A 17,403-nucleotide genomic window follows, 5' to 3' on the forward strand; every position below is an offset into this window, starting at 1 on the left:
AAATGTATATTTTTTATTCAAGTAATTAGAATTAAACTTTGGATTGAGATTAGAGTTTCCATTTGCATTAGTGTTAGCATAAGTTTTATCCTTAAAGCTAGATAATTATTTGCAATAGAGCAAAGGTTGTAGTGGGACTTCTTTAAGGAAATCAAGAGTTAGAGTGTTATTAAGGCTTCAACTTTTATAATACATAGTTTTATTATTAATCATTAAATTAAAGTCTCAACAACTCTCTTGTGTTTCTTTATCTTTCATCCTTCACACTATATATACCTCAGGCCTTACCGTAATCCCCTTCTCTCTCTCTCTCTCTCTCTCTCTCTCTCTCTCTCTCTCTCCCCCACCACCACCCTCTCTCTCCAAAATTCCTCCCCCCATCATCATTTCCATCAATTTGATGCCCTAATTATTCTCTTTCTCTCTACCTCATCTCTCTCCCCTTCAATGTTGTCTCTTTCTACCTTATTCCTTCCCTCAGTTCTCCCTTTCTCCTATTTCAACCATTAATTACCACATCCTATTATTTATTACCATTTATGTCTACATCATCTCTCTCCCTCCTTGCATCATTAATCTCTTTAAGTCTCTCCTCTCCCTCCTCTCATAATATCTTCCCCCTATTACCCTCTATATCTACCCTACATCTCTCAGTCATGTATCTTTATCTCTCACAATATCTCTTGCACATGTCTCTCACCATATTTCTTCTTATCTCACTCTCATGTCCTCTCCTCATATATCTTTATCTCTCACATTCTTTCTATGTCTACCTCGTGTCTCTCATGCCACCCCATACCCTCTATTGTGTCCCCTCTTATTATTACTATTTACTCTCTTTGTCTTGTGTATCTTTATCTCTTGCTCTCTTGCATAGTGTTTACTTCATGAATCACCCTCATCCCCTTGTGTGTTTACTTCATGAATCACCCTCATCCCCTTGTCACACACTCTTTCACATGTCCCATTTTATAACCCCCCCCCTCCACCCCTTATAATGTAGAGCCTCTGCACTCTCTCTCTCTCTCTCTCTCTCTCTCTCTCTCTCTCTCTCTCTCTCTCTCTCTCTCTCTCTCTCCATAATTACTCTCATTGTTTGTCATACCTATCTATCTTGAACCCTAATGATACTCTTTCGTGTGATCTATTTGATCATGTCCCCTCATTTTCCTTGTCTACCTCATCTCTCCTCTCCCACTTCTCCTTCTTTCTCTTTTTCCCACCTCTCACCATATCTCCCCCCCAATTTCCACATATATCTATCTCATATCTTTCACCCTCTCCCCCTTATCTCATCCTTTTTCTGACATATTTCTCAACACCCCCCCCCCCCCCCCCCCCCCTCCTCTCTCTATTTACCATCTATCTCTAGCTCATGTCTCTCACCTTCTCTATATTTCTTCACTCCCATATGTCTCTTACATCTCTCATCTATCTCATATCTATGAATCTTTACATTCACTCTCTACCTTATCTCTCTCACTCTCCCCTTTCCCTTTGTCTACCTCATCTTTTTGCCCATCATCATCTCCCTTTCTCCCATCTCCCTCCCCTCCCTATATCTTCCTCACCCCACCCCATCTCCACCATCTCTCTATTCTTCATCCTCTCTCCCTCTCCTCCTAATCAACCTCTTATGTACTTTCTCTACTCACTTCTCTCAACATCTCATTTCCCTCTCTCCATCTCTCTCTCACACATCCCTTTGGTCTCCATCGCTTCCTCATTATTTACCCTCTAACTCTATCTCATGTATCTCACCATATCTCACACATGTCCCTATGTAATTACCCTTCTCCCATCTTCCATCCCCTATCACTATTTATGTGTATTCTAGGTTCTAATTATCATCTTGTTTGAGCTCTATCTTATCTATTGCCTTCTATTTACATTACCATAAGATTTATTGTGGTGTATCGCCATCTCTTGGCTCCAATTTACACCCCCCTCCTCCCTCCCTTTCTGTGTGTGTGTGTGGAGTGTGGTGTGTGTGTATCTCATCAATTAGGTTTAGTAATATGGTTTAACATTTAGGATTAGGATTTTATCTTTTAAAAAAATAGGTTTGAAGTTAGGGCTTAAAATTTACTATTAGGATTAGGGTTCATTATGTTTCATCATTTTTTGTTACCATTTAGGACTATGGTTTCAAGTAGGATTTATCATTTATCATATAAAATGTACATTCCATATTTAGATGTGAGGGTGGTTTTAGCAATTGGGGTGTAGCATTTAAGATTAGGGTTTACTATTTAATATTATAACTTGCTTGATATTTAAGATTTAAGGTTTAACATTTGGGATAGGCTTTTAAAATTTGGGATTAGGGTGACATTTAAATATTTTGTTTCTTAAATAGTTTGAGATGTTTCTTAAATATTTTGAGACAACTTGAGAATAGGTGTCTCTAGAAAGATATCTCTCAACTTGTTTAAAAACTATAAATTAATTTTGAGTTCACCAATTAGTATGTTACTTAAGTGGTGATGGTGTTCAAATTAAGGTTTAAAATTAGTTACTAAAACTCAAACTTTATAATTGATTAAGTGGTTCCAATATCTTCTAAATCAAATATGTCCATAAATATTCCTTAAAAATGAAACTTATATTTTTTCATAAAGAGCTTTTAAAAAGTTAATATTACTTATTATTTTATTATTTCTTCTTAATTTATTTTTTACATCCATACTTTCTAATTTTAAAATGATTTCTATTATATTTTAAAAGCTTTCTAATTTCAAAATGATTTCTATTATATTTTAAAAGCTTCCTATTTGATCAATTCAATGAATATTGAAACAAAATAGAATGTTTCTATTAGGAATAAGGTGTCTCAACCTTGTATAATTCCTATTCTTATTATTATTTGTTTTGTAAAATGTATTTTTGCAAATAATATGTAAATGTGAGTGTACATGTCTAGTTGGCATGTTGATCACTTACATGTGTCGGCATCTTGAAGTGTGTGAAGGAGATCATGGCTGAAATGGTTATGACGGATTCCTATGACACGTAAGAGCTATTTAAGGAATAAGCTATGATAGGTGTAAGAGCATCTTATGACATGAGGCCTATTTGGGCACCCAAGAATGAGTGGTTGGTGTGCGTAAGAGAATATGCCAAAAATAGGTTGGTATGACGGATTCCCTTACACTTCTCTTGTGACCGCTATTTTTGGTGGATTCTATGACAAGCTGTCATTGCCTATTCAAGGGATGGACACCCTTTTCTTGGTATTGGATGTACATGTGGCATTGTGCATGTTTCTTGGTGGTTGAGCCATGAAAAATGCCCAACTCCTTTGTGGGCATTTTGTTGGGTCTTAAGATGTTCATAAAAATGAGTATTGCATGTTGTAATGCAATAGTGTGATAGATGAAAGTTTGTAGGTACTGAGGTGCTGCTGGAGTCTTCTATTGTTGATGTTGAACTTGCATTGCAAGTTTATTCTAATCTTGTGTTGAAGATAATACATTGTGCAGGTTCTGGAGGGGTGGGCTTGTTTTACCAAAAGGTTTTTCCCCACCGACAAATCTTTGTGTTATGTGTTTCTTTCTCTATCTATTTTCTGTATGCATGGTTGGCTACTATATTGTTGTTTACATAATATTGAATCTGTAAGTGTAGAAGATTTTAAAATGATTTGCACCATACTTTCCTTATGAGATTAGTGTAGAGAGCTATTTCCGCACCTGAGTTTCCTTACAGTTTCCATAGTAACTTTATCATTTATCATATAAGATGTACATTCCATATTTAGATGTGAACGTGGTTTTAGCAATTGGAGTGTAGCATTCAAGATTGGAGTTTACTATTTAATATTATAACTTGGGTTGATATTTAAGATTTATGGTTTAACATTTGGGATGGGCATTTAAAATTTAGGGTTAGGGTGACATTTAAATATTTTGTTTCTTAAATAGTTTGAGATGTTTCTTAAATATTTTGAGACAAATTGAGAATAGGTGCATGTAGAAAGATATCTCTCAAATTGTTTTAAAATTATAAATTAATTTTGAGTTGACCAATTGCTATGTTATTTAAGTGGTGATAGTATTCAAATTAAGGCTATAAATAAGATTTTCATACAAACTCACAAATTCTTTAAACGATTCTTTATAAAATTTATATAATGGAAATTAAAATCAATTTTATGATGTTATTCATAAGCTAAAACAAAAATCAAATAGATAAAGGTAAGTGTTAGGATTAGGGTTCAATATTTAGGCTTATCATTTTAAATTTTAAGTTTGAAATTAGAGTTTAACATTTATTATTACTATTAATGTTAGGTTTTATTATTTATGTTATGTTACATAATTTTCTATTAAGGCTTACCATTTAGGATTATGGTTAATAAAATTATTGAAAAATTAAAAATTCAATAATCACAACACAAAAACTAATTATGTGGTGCTATCTAAAAACCAAGTGTCTAAAGATCTTGCGCTTGTTGAAAAAATCTCAGTAATGGAAGTTGGGATCTTTGCAATGAAGACCTGTAATTCATTAAAACAAACCAGAGACCGCCAAATTTTGACAAATGAGCCTGCTGAATTTTCCAAACAATTTTGCGCCAGTTTACTGTGACTTGATGCAGCACGGTGTCAAAATGACTAAATGCAATGAGGTCATCAAACGTTTCAATTCCAAAAAATTTGCAAATATCGCTCATGAATAATAATAAAACCTGTGAATCAAGAACTATTTGGAAATGATCTGGTGGATCTCAATGGTGATAAATGGGTGCGTGAACAGCAGATCATAAATCCATCTTTCCATAGTTTTAAGCTCAAGGATATGTCTTCTTGCATGATAGAGAGTAGCGCCATATACTTCAGAAATGGGAGAAATTAGTAGAGAATAGTGATAAAGAAGTAGACATAGCTCAGGAACTTAAGGCTCTAACTTCAGACATCATTGCTTGCACAATATTTGGCAGCAGTTATTTCCAAGGAAAGCATATTTTTTACTTGTTCGCTAAGCAAATATCCTTGGCCTGCTAGGATTATGCAAACGAAACAGAGAATGTTGGAGACTCAACAAAACTATTAAAGGTGCTATGAAGGATCTTATTATCAATCGACATGGTAGGTAACGATGTGGAGGAATTCGTTGTTGTTTTGAAACGAATCGATGCAAGAAAGGAGGAGCTTAGCTGTATTTCCATGGCAAACAAGAAGAAACCCTTTCTTGCTCTGACTGTCGAGGTGGTCAATTCGAAGCCTCCTTGGTGACTATCGTTCAAGTGGGAGGATTTCTGCAGTAGCAATGGTAATCGATCCAGCGATCTCATTCAGGCCTCTACATCTGTGGACGCCAACGTGAATTTCAAACATAATTTCTGATATCAACTGTCTGAGGTTAATTATATGATCTATATATTATATCTTATTTCATCTTGTTGTCTTCTTTTTGAAAATAGATCATGTACTTTCATCCAAAATTTAAAAGAAATAAATTCTATACAACAGATTTTAGAAACTATGCACAATAATTTTACAAACTACAGAAAGTATATATTTAACTTTTCAACTCACTTGTAATCATTTGAAACAACATAATATAAGAATGAGGTTATATACAATGAAAAATGAGGGAGAGGAAGATACAATTCATTTCATAAGTTGGCAATTCATTGATTCTGATCTTTTACTTATTCTACATAGTTTTTAGCATCCCTTCTGTGAGATTATTTTATCCATGTTTTCAATCAAATTACATGATCCATCATATTCTTTTTTAATCTTGCTCTATTTTTTCTGATAATGGATCATATTGTTTGATCTAAAATATCTAGCAAATAAAATCACAGAATTTTTATCAGAAATCATGCACAATAATGTTACAAACTGCAAAAAGTATATATTTGACTTCTCAATTCACTTGTAAATTTGAAACAACACAAATACAAGAGTGAAGTTATATACAATGTACAACATGATGAAAGAATGAGGGAGAAGAGGATATAATTCATTTGATGATTTGACATTTCTTTGATTCTAATCTTTTACTTTGAAATCATATGATCATTTGACATTTATTATTAGTTTTTCTTTTCCCATTTGAATTTTTTTATTATAGATCATACAATCAAACAATACATTTTAACTATTTTGCATAACCTTTGATATCAATTGTATGACTTAAAGTGGTCCATCATATTTTCTCTTCTTACCTTGCTCTCTTCTTCTTCATAAAAAAATCATATAATTTGATTCAAAACATAAAAATAAATAAACTTACATAATTGACACCAAAAACTATGCACAATAATATTGTAAACTTTGTCAATACACTTTCGTTGCAGGCATAGGAAAGGAGAATAGGAATGCATATTGGGAATGGGAATGATTATTCCAATAACAACTATTTTTTGGAATGGATATAAGCTCATTTTAGAAGCAAAATGGGAATATGTATTCCTATTCCCTATTCCAATTCACGAACCAAATGAAAAATTAAAAATGTATTCCAAATTTTCTATTCCTATTCCAACAACCAAACAGACCATTACACTGTTACATCACCCATCAAATTCTTTTTTAATATCTTGATCTCTTCTTCCTTATAACAAAGCATGTAATCCACATATACCTACATAATTGAACCTATAATCTAACTTTTCAATCCGCTTATTATAGATTTGGAATTATTTTACTACCGATATTGGAGGACAAGGTGATGAAGAAAAACAGCAATCTCTACTTTTGCAAATTCGACTCCCGTGCACAATCTTGGGCCTCCTCCAAAAGGCGTGAAATATGTACCACTCTCCACACCCTAAGTCGTATCTCATGACTAGGGTTATAACTTTCTATTTCAAGCTAACTGATAAATGTAATAAAAAAAAGAATACCATTTGGTACATTATACGTACCTGCCATCTCCATGGATAAAACTCCATTGGGTTCTCGTAAACACTCGAATCTAAATGCACCGCATCAAATACAGGCAGAACTTTCCATCCCGCAGGTATGTCGTAGCCTATATATAAATACAATTTCATCAGCACATGTGAAATTTTCACATACTAATAGAATAATTTAAAATCTTTATTATATTCTCCATCAAAATTTTAGATTACAATTCTTTATTTATGACTCAGAAGATTACAATTCTTTATTTATGACTGAGATTATGCTTTCTGGATGTTTGCTATCTTGATGGATCATGGAATACTGATTGAGAAAAGCTGATGAAGAATCAAATTTCAAAACAAAATGTCCATAAAGGGTTATATAATATTGAATTGTTTTATATTTTTAATTTTCTAATTCTAATTGTTTCATCCTGATAACAGATCATGTAGTGTGATTTCAAAAATTGACAATAAAAAAACATACACAAAATTCAGAAATATAAGAACTTAATATGGACTCTGGAAATTACCACTCTAAAAAGATTAACCCAATGAAATTTAAAAACAAAATGATGATATAAGATTTGTGCAATCAAATCTAGAAATAGTAAATTTAGAAACAAAATGTTGATAAAAATTAATCGAACTAAATCTAGTAAGAGGGAAATAAGCTAGCATTGTCCGGACCTTGCTTTTTGACATAAATTTGAGGTTACTACCTTTGAATTGCACGTTCTGAAGAGCTTTCCGGTGAACAAAACGGACCACGTTTCCCAGCCGGAGGGTCTCGTTGACCTGTAAACAAAATAGGTATACAAAAATCTAATCTCAATTTATTTGCTCTCAATAATTGTTTATAGAGAATAAATGGATGAGATGAGATAGAGGGACGAACACATTGAGTAAACTGCATTCGTTTATAATCCTCCCAGTTAGGGCTTGAATCGATTTCTACCCTCTCCTTTTCTCTCACTATGCCCAAATGTTCCAACTGCAGCACAGATTGAAAGAATTTATGAAACATCAATGCTAGGAATTCACTAAATATGGACATGTTAAAACATATTAATTCTCGATAGTATTGAGTTTCTGGATTCCATTGTGTTTTTTTTCGTTCTGTTAATAAATCATGAAGTATGATCTTAAATGTTATAAAAAAGAAAAACATAATTAAATGAAACTTGTGACAGTTAATGAATTTGATATCAAATCTTCATTCACTTGTCTACTTTCATGATAAATCACTGAATGGAGTATAATCAGAACCAATTGATTTCAAAGAATTTACAAAATCTATGTATAGGGTTTCTTTTAGGCTGTAGATTGGGTGTCTTTTCAACCTATAATCTTCTTCAAGCAGCAGATCCTAAATTTCTGCTGAATTTTTCTACTTCATATAGGTGATGAAGGGAGTTTTTCTTTAACTGGTTCTTTTCCTGGAAGCCTTTTTCGAACCAGTTTTATATTATATAAATATTAAAGTTTCGCCAAAACAATAAAACATGTTGCGAACCCTGAGTTGTTTCATGGATTCAGGTGATCCTGCCAAGAAATAAATTGCCAGAGCCAAGGCTGTTGAGGAAGTCTCATGGCCAGCAAAGAGCAAGTTAAGAATGAGATCCAAGATCTGTTCTGTCTCGAGACTGCCCTCCTCCATTACTGTGCTTAGCAGGTCGTCATGCTTGATATCTTATTCACTTCTCTCCTCCACTTTCTTCTTAAGGATTTCAAGTATTGTTTCTCTTGACTGCCCAAAAGACAATAAATTTTATTCAAGAAAATATTTTTTACATTTATGACAAACCTTAAACATATTTCAAGTATTGTTACTCTTGGTTGCAGAGGAATTTTGACCTTGAGTGCTCTCCTGTAGGTAGTTCCAGGAAGATTCAGAGGTGCAGATACAACACCTTTCATGAAAGAAAAATATTCCTTCATTAGATGCTCTGTCTACGGCTCCCATGGATTACAGCTCATGATTTGCCTGGCCATCAGATTGAAAGTGTACTGCAGGAATGTGAGAAATATATTACCAATCCTAAATATCAATTTCACAACCTTAAATAATGTTCGGCAAAAACTATTGCCGAGTGCCAGTTTTGCTCGGCACCTTAAGGAGCCAAGTGACAGGAGAGTGCCGAGTGAGCTCGGCAAATGAAGAACAACTCGGTACCAATGGATGCCGAGTGAGCTCGGTAGTCTAGATGCCGAGTGAACTCGGTAGCCACTGCAAGGTGGAGCTCGGTAAAAGAAGGTACAAGTGAACTCGGTAGCCACTGCAGAGATAAAAACTTCAACAAGACTTGACCAAATGAAGATTTATAACATGAATATTTTCACCATTAAAAATTAGAGAGCTAAAGTATGAAACTTCTAAATAAACTTTTCAAATGCAATGAATAGAAGTAGAACAATGGATTCAAGTATGCATGCTTGCTTTCTATTCAACTTTGATTAAATCATTACAAAATCTGGGAGCATTCGGCTTCAACCAGAAAATCTTAAAATAACCTTAAAACTTTAAACAACTTCAATATTTCAAAAAACTTTAAACTTACAGCCCTAATGGCTGCAGATAATAATGCCTAGAGCAATCACTGTTTTACAGGTCGAATCAAACAATAAACTACGAACTTACAGAATGACACAAAGAAGCACGTGCAACTGCAGGCACTAAATGAACTTCCTTCTATCTCTGCACTTGATTTGATCTGCTGATCAACTTTCTTCTTCTCTTCTCTTCTCTGCAACTTCTCTCCAATTTGTTGAACTTCAACTACACGAATGAATGTGAGACATTCCTTTTTGTCTTCTACCACAAATTTTTTTTCCCACTTTTCAGATTTCAAAACTCACCTACTGCATTCATTGTTTATGACTGTTGTGCAGGTCCTCAGGGATGGTAGGTGGGCATTTGGCTCTAAGGACAAACATCAATATGCATTTAATATTCCAACACTCCCCCTTTTTCCGGAGCCAAACAAACAAGGATCACTGCTGATCTAGATCAACTACACCAAGACACTCTCTTAGGTGTACAAAACTTCCAATGCCTAATGGCTTTGTGAAAATGTCTACTAGCTGCTACTCAGACTTACAAAATTCTATTTTGATATCTTCATTCTCCACCAACTCTTTGATGAAGTGATATCTAATCTCTATATGTTTGCTTCTCCCATGGAAGACTGGATTCTTAAACAATGCAATTGATGAGATGTTGTCACAATAAATTGTGGTTCCATCCTCTTCCCTTTCATTCAAATCTGTCAAGATCCTTCTTAACCAAATTGCTTGACAAGCTGCTACATTTATTGCTATGTATTCAGCCTCTACTATAGATTGAGCAACAATAGGTTTCTTCTTGGATGCCCATGAAATTGTACCTGATCCCATATGAAACATGTATCTAGAAGTGCTCTTCCTGTCATCTAAACTTTCAGCCCAATCACTAATTGTGTAACCAACCAACTTGAATTCATTTGCTGTAGTATACAAAATTTCAAATCCCTTGGTACCTTTCACATACCTTAGGATCCTCTTTCCTGCTTGCCAATGGGAATCCTTTGGTGTTTCCATAAATCTGAAAATCAAACTTACTGCATGCATTAGGTCTGGCCGAGTTGCAATCAAATACATCAAACTTCCAACCATACTCTTGTATAGTGTTGGATTCATACTTTTGCTACAATCTTCTTTGCTCAATTTTAGACCTACTATTGTTGGTGTTGGGGCTGCCTTACTATTCTACATTTTAAATCTCTCCAAGATTTGTCTTGCATATTTTTCTTGAGAGACAAAGATGCCATCATGCATCTGTTTTATTTCTATGCCTAGAAAGTATTTCAAGAGACCTAGGTCTGTCATTTCAAACTCATTTTTCATGGCCTCTTTGAACTCACCAATTAGAGTCTTGTCATTACTAGTAAAAATTAAATCATCTACATATAAGACAACAATCAACACATTTCCATTTGCTACCTTGAAGTAGAGAGTAGGCTCACCATTGTTTTTGTTAAAGCCATTGTTCATCAAATATGAGTCAATCCTATTGTACCATGCCCTTGGAGCTTGCTTGAGCCCATAAAGAGCTTTCTTCAATCTATATACTTTGTGTTCTTCACCTGCAGCTTCATAACCAGGTGGCTGCTCCACATAGACTTCTTCCTTCAATACACCATTCAAAAAAGCGGACTTCACATCCATTTGAAATACCTTCTATTTTTGCTAAGTTGCAATTGCTATAATAGTAGACACAATCTCCATTCTTGCAACCGGGGCATATGTCTCATCATATTCTCTGTCATACTGTTGTTTGTAGCCCTTGACTACTAGCCTTGCCTTATGCCTATCAACCTTGCCTTCAACATTTTATTTGATCTTGTAGACCCATTTCACTCTAATCACTTTCTTTTTGGGAGGCAATTCAATTAGCTCCCATGTCTCATTCCTTTCTATAGCATCTATCTCCTCATCCATGGCCTTACACCATTTCTTCTCCTTAACAACTTCTTCAAAATATATTGGATCACTATGAAAAAATAATGCAAAATTAACACTCTCATCATAATCGTCATACCTTTCGTCTTGGTATATCTCCCTAAGGCTATTGGTCTTTCTTGGTAATAGGGAGGAGAGTGTGGGATCAGAATCTTCACTACTGCTTAGCACAGACACTCGGTCATGCCTAGAGGAGCTCGGCAATGATTGAGGCTACTTGCCTTTTCTTCTATCTACTCCTTCTTCTTGCTATTCATCAGCATCCTTTTCACTCATAATTGGCACTTTATTTGAGGTGCTCGGTGATTCATCAGTCAGTCCACACCATGATTAATTTTCAAAAAATTTCACATCTCTTGAGAGAATCATCTTATTGTTTAATGGGTCATACAATCTATATGCCTTTGATTCTGAGTGGTACCCTATGAAGATGCACTTCACACCTTTGTCATCCAATTTTTGTCTTTGCTCTTTAGGCACATGTGCATATGCAACACATCCAAACACCCTTAGGTGTTCAACTGTCCGTCTTCCTCATGACCATGCTTCCATTGGAATTCTATCACGGACTACCTTTGTAAGACACCTATTAATTAGGTAAACTACAGTTGCCATAGCCTCTTTCTTTTAGCCACTCCATACTGCTATAATGTATAACTGGCTGTGAGCTCTTTCTTTATCCCATGTTTCCTACAAAAAAAATTCAAAAGAATTGGAGGTATACTCCCCTCCTCTATCTGATCTTAGGACCTTGATATAGTGTCCACATTCTCTTTTAGCCTGGGCTTTGAACTCAAGAAACTTATCAAATGCTTCAGATTTAGATTTCAAAAAATAAACCCATGTCCTACAACTGAAATCATCAATAAATGTCATGAAATAAGTACTCTCACCAATGGAAGTAACTTGCATAGGATCAACTAGGATAGTATGCACTAACTCTAATGGATATCTAGCCCTCCTAGAATTTTCAAAATTAAAAGGAAGCTTATGTTGCTTACCCAAAATACAAGCCTCACACTTGTCACATGAATTTCCTATTCGTAGCAAACCTTCTACCATTCTTTTATTTGACAACAAATTTAAACCAGCATAGCCAAGATGACCATACCTGAGGTGCCATAGCCATGAAGGGTCTTCAATCACACTCCTTAGAGCTGATTGTGTGGGAGGTGCAATATCAACTTGAGATGAGAAACATGTCTCTATCCTCAAGGAAAACATTCTGTTCTTTATCATTTGAACTGCTAAAAGTAAGTTCTTGCTCCCATCTATTTCATGAATGACACACCTATCATTCTCTATCAGCACTTTGTATCCATTTTGAATGAGCTAGCCAATGCTCATCAAATTGTGCTTCATACTAGGGGCAAAATACATATTTTGTATTTCCTTCTTCTCACCTTGTTTGGTGCATACCATAATAGATCATTTTTCCACTATTGGTAGGGTTCTTTTGTTACCCATTTTAATCTCAGATTTGAAACTCTTGTCAATGAATAAAAATAAGATTTCATTACCACTCATGTGGATGCTACATCCATTGTCGAGGTACCAAACCTCAGGGCTTCTTTCTTCACCAACATTACACATGATGAAAGTAGCGGCATTGTTTCCACTTTTCATGTTCACATCAGCCACATTTTCTTGTCCTAACTGATCATTTTGCTTCTTCCAACATTCGCTTGCATAATGCCCATATTTATGATAGTAGTAGCATTCTACATTACTCCTATTTGAATTGTAGTTTTTCTTACCTCCTCTTGAAGTATGTTGTAAGCTACTTGCTCCATTTGCTCTTCCTGAAATTTTTGCTGCAACATTTCTTTGTCCTCCATTACCTCCTCTAGAGTTTCTACCTGAGCCATTTCTTCCTCTCCCCCTTCCTCTTAGATTTGACTGAACCTTAAATGCTTGCTCTTGGGAAGAAGAATATGTAGATCTATTGATCCTATACTCATGGGTTTGAAGAATACCTATCAACTCATCCATTGTCAAAACAATGAGGTCTTTTGCCTCTTCTATGGTCATGACCAAATTGTCATATTTATGAGGTAAACTCCTCAATATCTTTTCCACTATCCTCTTCTCTTGATAGTTTTCTCCATTTGACTTCAGTTGATTAATCACATTGGAGGTCCTTGAACTGAAATCTACAATTGATTCATTTTCCTTCATCTGAAGGTTCTCAAACTCCCTCCTTATGTTTTGTAGCTTTACTGTACAAACTTTATCAGTCCTCTTGAAGTTAGTCGCAAGGATATCCCATGCTTCTTTTGCATAATTTGTTTATGCAATCTTGGGAAAAATAGTTTCTGTCATTGTTGCCTCAATAAAACTTAATGCCTTTGCATCCTTTCTCTTTGACTCTTTCAACTAAGTCTTTTGTGCATTTGTGAGAGCAACATACTGAGTTGGGTCTGTCACATCATTGAATCCATTAACCACAAAATTTCACAAATCATTAGCAACCATTATGGTCTTCATCTTTTTTGCCCATGCATCATAATTTTGTCCATTGAAGGGTGGTGGCTACTGCCATATCTTTCCTGCATCTCCTACCACGTTAAAATATCCTAGAAAAAATTTCCTTAACTCACTATGAATGTGGGGCCTCAAATCTCTGATACCATGTGAGAAATATATTACCAACCCTAAAAATCAATTTCACAACCCTAAATAATGCTCGGCAAAAACTATTGTTGAGTGCCAGTTTTGCTTGGCACCTTAAGGAGCCGAGTGATAGGAGAGTGCCGAGTGAGCTCAGCAAATGAAGAACAACTCGGCACCAATGAATGTCAAGTGACCTCGATAGTGTGGATGCCGAGTGAACTTGGTAGCCACTAGAGGGTAGAGCTCAGTAGAAGAAGGTACCGAGTGAACTCGATAGCCACTGCATAGATAAAAACTTCAACAAGACTTGACCGAGTGAAGATAGAAGATTTATAACATGAATATTTTCACCATTAAAAATTAGAGAACCAAAGTATGAAACTTCTAAATAAACTTTTCAAATGCAATGAATAGAAGTAGAACAATGGATTCAAGTATGCCTACTTGCTTTCTATTCAACTTTGAGGATTTGGCTTCAACCAGAAAACCTTAAAATAACCCTAAAATTTTAAACAACTTCAATACTTCAAAAAATATTAAACTTACAGCTCTAATGGCTGCATACAATAATGATTGGAGCAATCACTGCTTCATAGGTCGAATCAAACAATAAACTACGAATTTATAGAATGACACAAAGAAACACGTGCAACTGCAGGCACTAAATGAACTTCTTTCTGTCTCTGCACTCGCCTTGATCTACTGATCAACTTTCTTCTTCTCTGCTCTTCTCTGCAACTTCTCTCTGATCTGCTAAACTTCAACTACATGAATGAATGTGAGACATTCCTTTTTGTCTTCTAACACAAAAAAATTCCTCCTCTTTTCAAATTTCAAAACTCACCTACTGCATTCATTGTTTATGACTGTTGTGCAAGTCCAAGGATGGTAGGTGGGCATTTGGCTCCAGGGACAAATGCCAATATGCATTTAATATTCCAACAACAACAACATAGAAAAGATTTAGCTAGCAAGATAGAAATTTCATTGAATTGAGTTTTGAAAGTTCTCATATTCTCTGAACTGCATGAAAAGAGAATAAATATATTTTCATTAATATTTTTGACCATATTCTAAATAGATTTTCATCAATATTTCAAACCATATTCTATTATACATCATCTCAATAAAATAATTTAGAGATGAAAATGAGTTCATCTATGGGACATCATCATGATAAAAATTTGAGTTTATCCATGGAGCATCATCATGATAAAATTAACTAGAGAAAAAAATGAATTCATCTATGATCCATTATCCAGATAAAATGAACTAGATAACACAATAAGTTCATTTATGATTCATCACCAAGATAAAATGAGCTAAAATGAGCTAGAGAAGAGAGAGAATTTATCTTACTCATCACCAAGTAAAATGAATTAAAGAAAATAATGAATTCATCTATGATCCATCATAAATAAATAAATAAAAATGAAATAGAGAAAAATATGTCAATAAAATATTTACACAATCAAACCTAAGAAGATGAATTAATCTCACTATTCAAACAATACGTGCACTATGACCTTTTTGGCCTCGGCCTATGCACTGACAAGCTGGTTGTCCCTCCACAACTTGAGAGTATAAAGACCATATGAATGTATCTCCTATGAAATGCGACTTCTAAGCTTGATACTTCTCATAAACTTCAAGGCAATGCTTCTCATATGTTTATGCATATCTCCCACTAGAAAAAGCATGGACCATTGGCCTAAAATGCCTTCCATGCTAGAAGGGTAATTAGGTTCAAACAGTCTCCCTTCATTTTGAAGTATAAAATTGTTAAGCTCTGGATTTGCTAAGACCACAGTTGGGTGTCCAAACAAATGGGATTTGAATATCTTCCCATACCTACAATTCACAACCATTCAATCCATTTCACACCTTCTCAAAAGATTGTAATGTAATGAATCTTACCTATAAACATCTTGTTCCATGAATCATACTTGAAAACATGTTATGAAGATGCAAAACTATATTTATTGTTTGTGATATTGCTATCAGAAAACTCCGTGAAGGTTTTGCAAATAGGTTTGCAAGCTTTGGGTTTTACCATGTAGGAAACTCGTACTTAAGCACACTCAGGCTGGAGTAGTACTAGGATGGGTGACCTCCCGGGAAGTCCAGGTGCTTCACCCCTATGAGCATCACCTGGATCCAATGAGTGCCAAGTGTTTCATTTATTCTCATGAGAGATGGATTTAGATTGAATCACTACTCATGAAACATGGGTCAATGAGTTTGACTCAAAATCACACGGTTAAATCTTGATAGCAATATCACAATTTGACTTGCTATGGAAATTATCTCCTACTTATATTTGTTGTGTGAATAACTAATGTAGAGCTGATTGAATAATTATATTTTCTTTGTTTTTGTCCCATCTTGTCTGTGTTCTGTTTGGTTTGGTAGAGCTGATTGAATATCTTTAATGAGGATTTCAAAGTCCCTTCAAAACCTGTTTTCCTAATTAGAAACTAATATATTTGTTAAAAAAGCATAAATCTTACCTAAAAACATGGTGTTCCATAAATCTCACCTAAAAACATGTTCAATAGTGAAGATCATGAAGATGGACCAAAAAATTTTTTTTTTTAATTTTTTAAAAATTTCATTCATTCATTGTGAGAACTGATATTTATTCGTAATGAATCATGGATCTTACCTAGAAATATGTTGTTCCATGAATCTGCCAGGGGTAGTAGCCAAGTGGGGTCTTAGATAGGATGGTGTTTCTCCTAGGAGAGGCCATCCCATTCTCCCAGGGGGGAGTCTCAATGTGTTTTGCCTACTTCCAATAGGATTCCATCTCCAGACATGTAAGATGACAAAAAACAGCACAAATCCGACGAATGATGTCATGAGAATGCTGAGTTCCATTGGAACGGTAGCCTTCAGAAGAATTCTAGACTGTTTGGTCAGCCCTGTAGATGTTATCACAAACAAACATTCAATCCTCATAAGTATAATCTGATCTCTTTCTAGAGCGACTGTACTCTTAGAATTGAAGGCTAAGTTATTGTTCAAGCTTTCAAGGCTATACCAAGCATGACTCCCTTTTGCCTTTTTGTTTAATTCATCTTACATCTTGTTCATCTATAAATACCCGTTGTCTTCATTTTCTAGACACAGATCCCTCGCCGCCAATGCTGCCTTTTTGGTTTTCCTCAGTTGGCAGCGTTGTTTCCTCTATTAGGAATAGATAAAATGTAGTTTAGGTATTGGACATTTAATTCAAATTAATATATCTAAATTATAAAAATTTTATTAAAAAAAGTTGTTGACAAGATCTATGTTATTTGCTTATTATTTTACTAAAAATTTAATACAACCATTTACTATACTATTGTTGCTGTTGTAGTAATAAACGATCAATCTAACTACTGAAATAATAGAATTTCAATCTTAAGATATTAATCTTCATTGTAACT

At 34.7% G+C, this 17,403-nt stretch overlaps 1 pseudogene; it reads right to left on the reverse strand.

Annotated features, from left to right (window-relative positions):
• Positions 1-6,660: 6,660 nt before the first annotated feature.
• Positions 6,661-16,852, reverse strand: LOC149551756 (cholesterol 22-monohydroxylase CYP90B52-like; annotated as a pseudogene).
• Between the last annotated feature and the right edge of the window lie 551 nt (positions 16,853-17,403).

This window comes from Cupressus sempervirens, chromosome 6, assembly GCF_028749045.1.
Source record: "Cupressus sempervirens isolate cs-2001-9-10 chromosome 6, ASM2874904v1, whole genome shotgun sequence".
Taxonomy (NCBI): domain Eukaryota; kingdom Viridiplantae; phylum Streptophyta; class Pinopsida; order Cupressales; family Cupressaceae; genus Cupressus; species Cupressus sempervirens.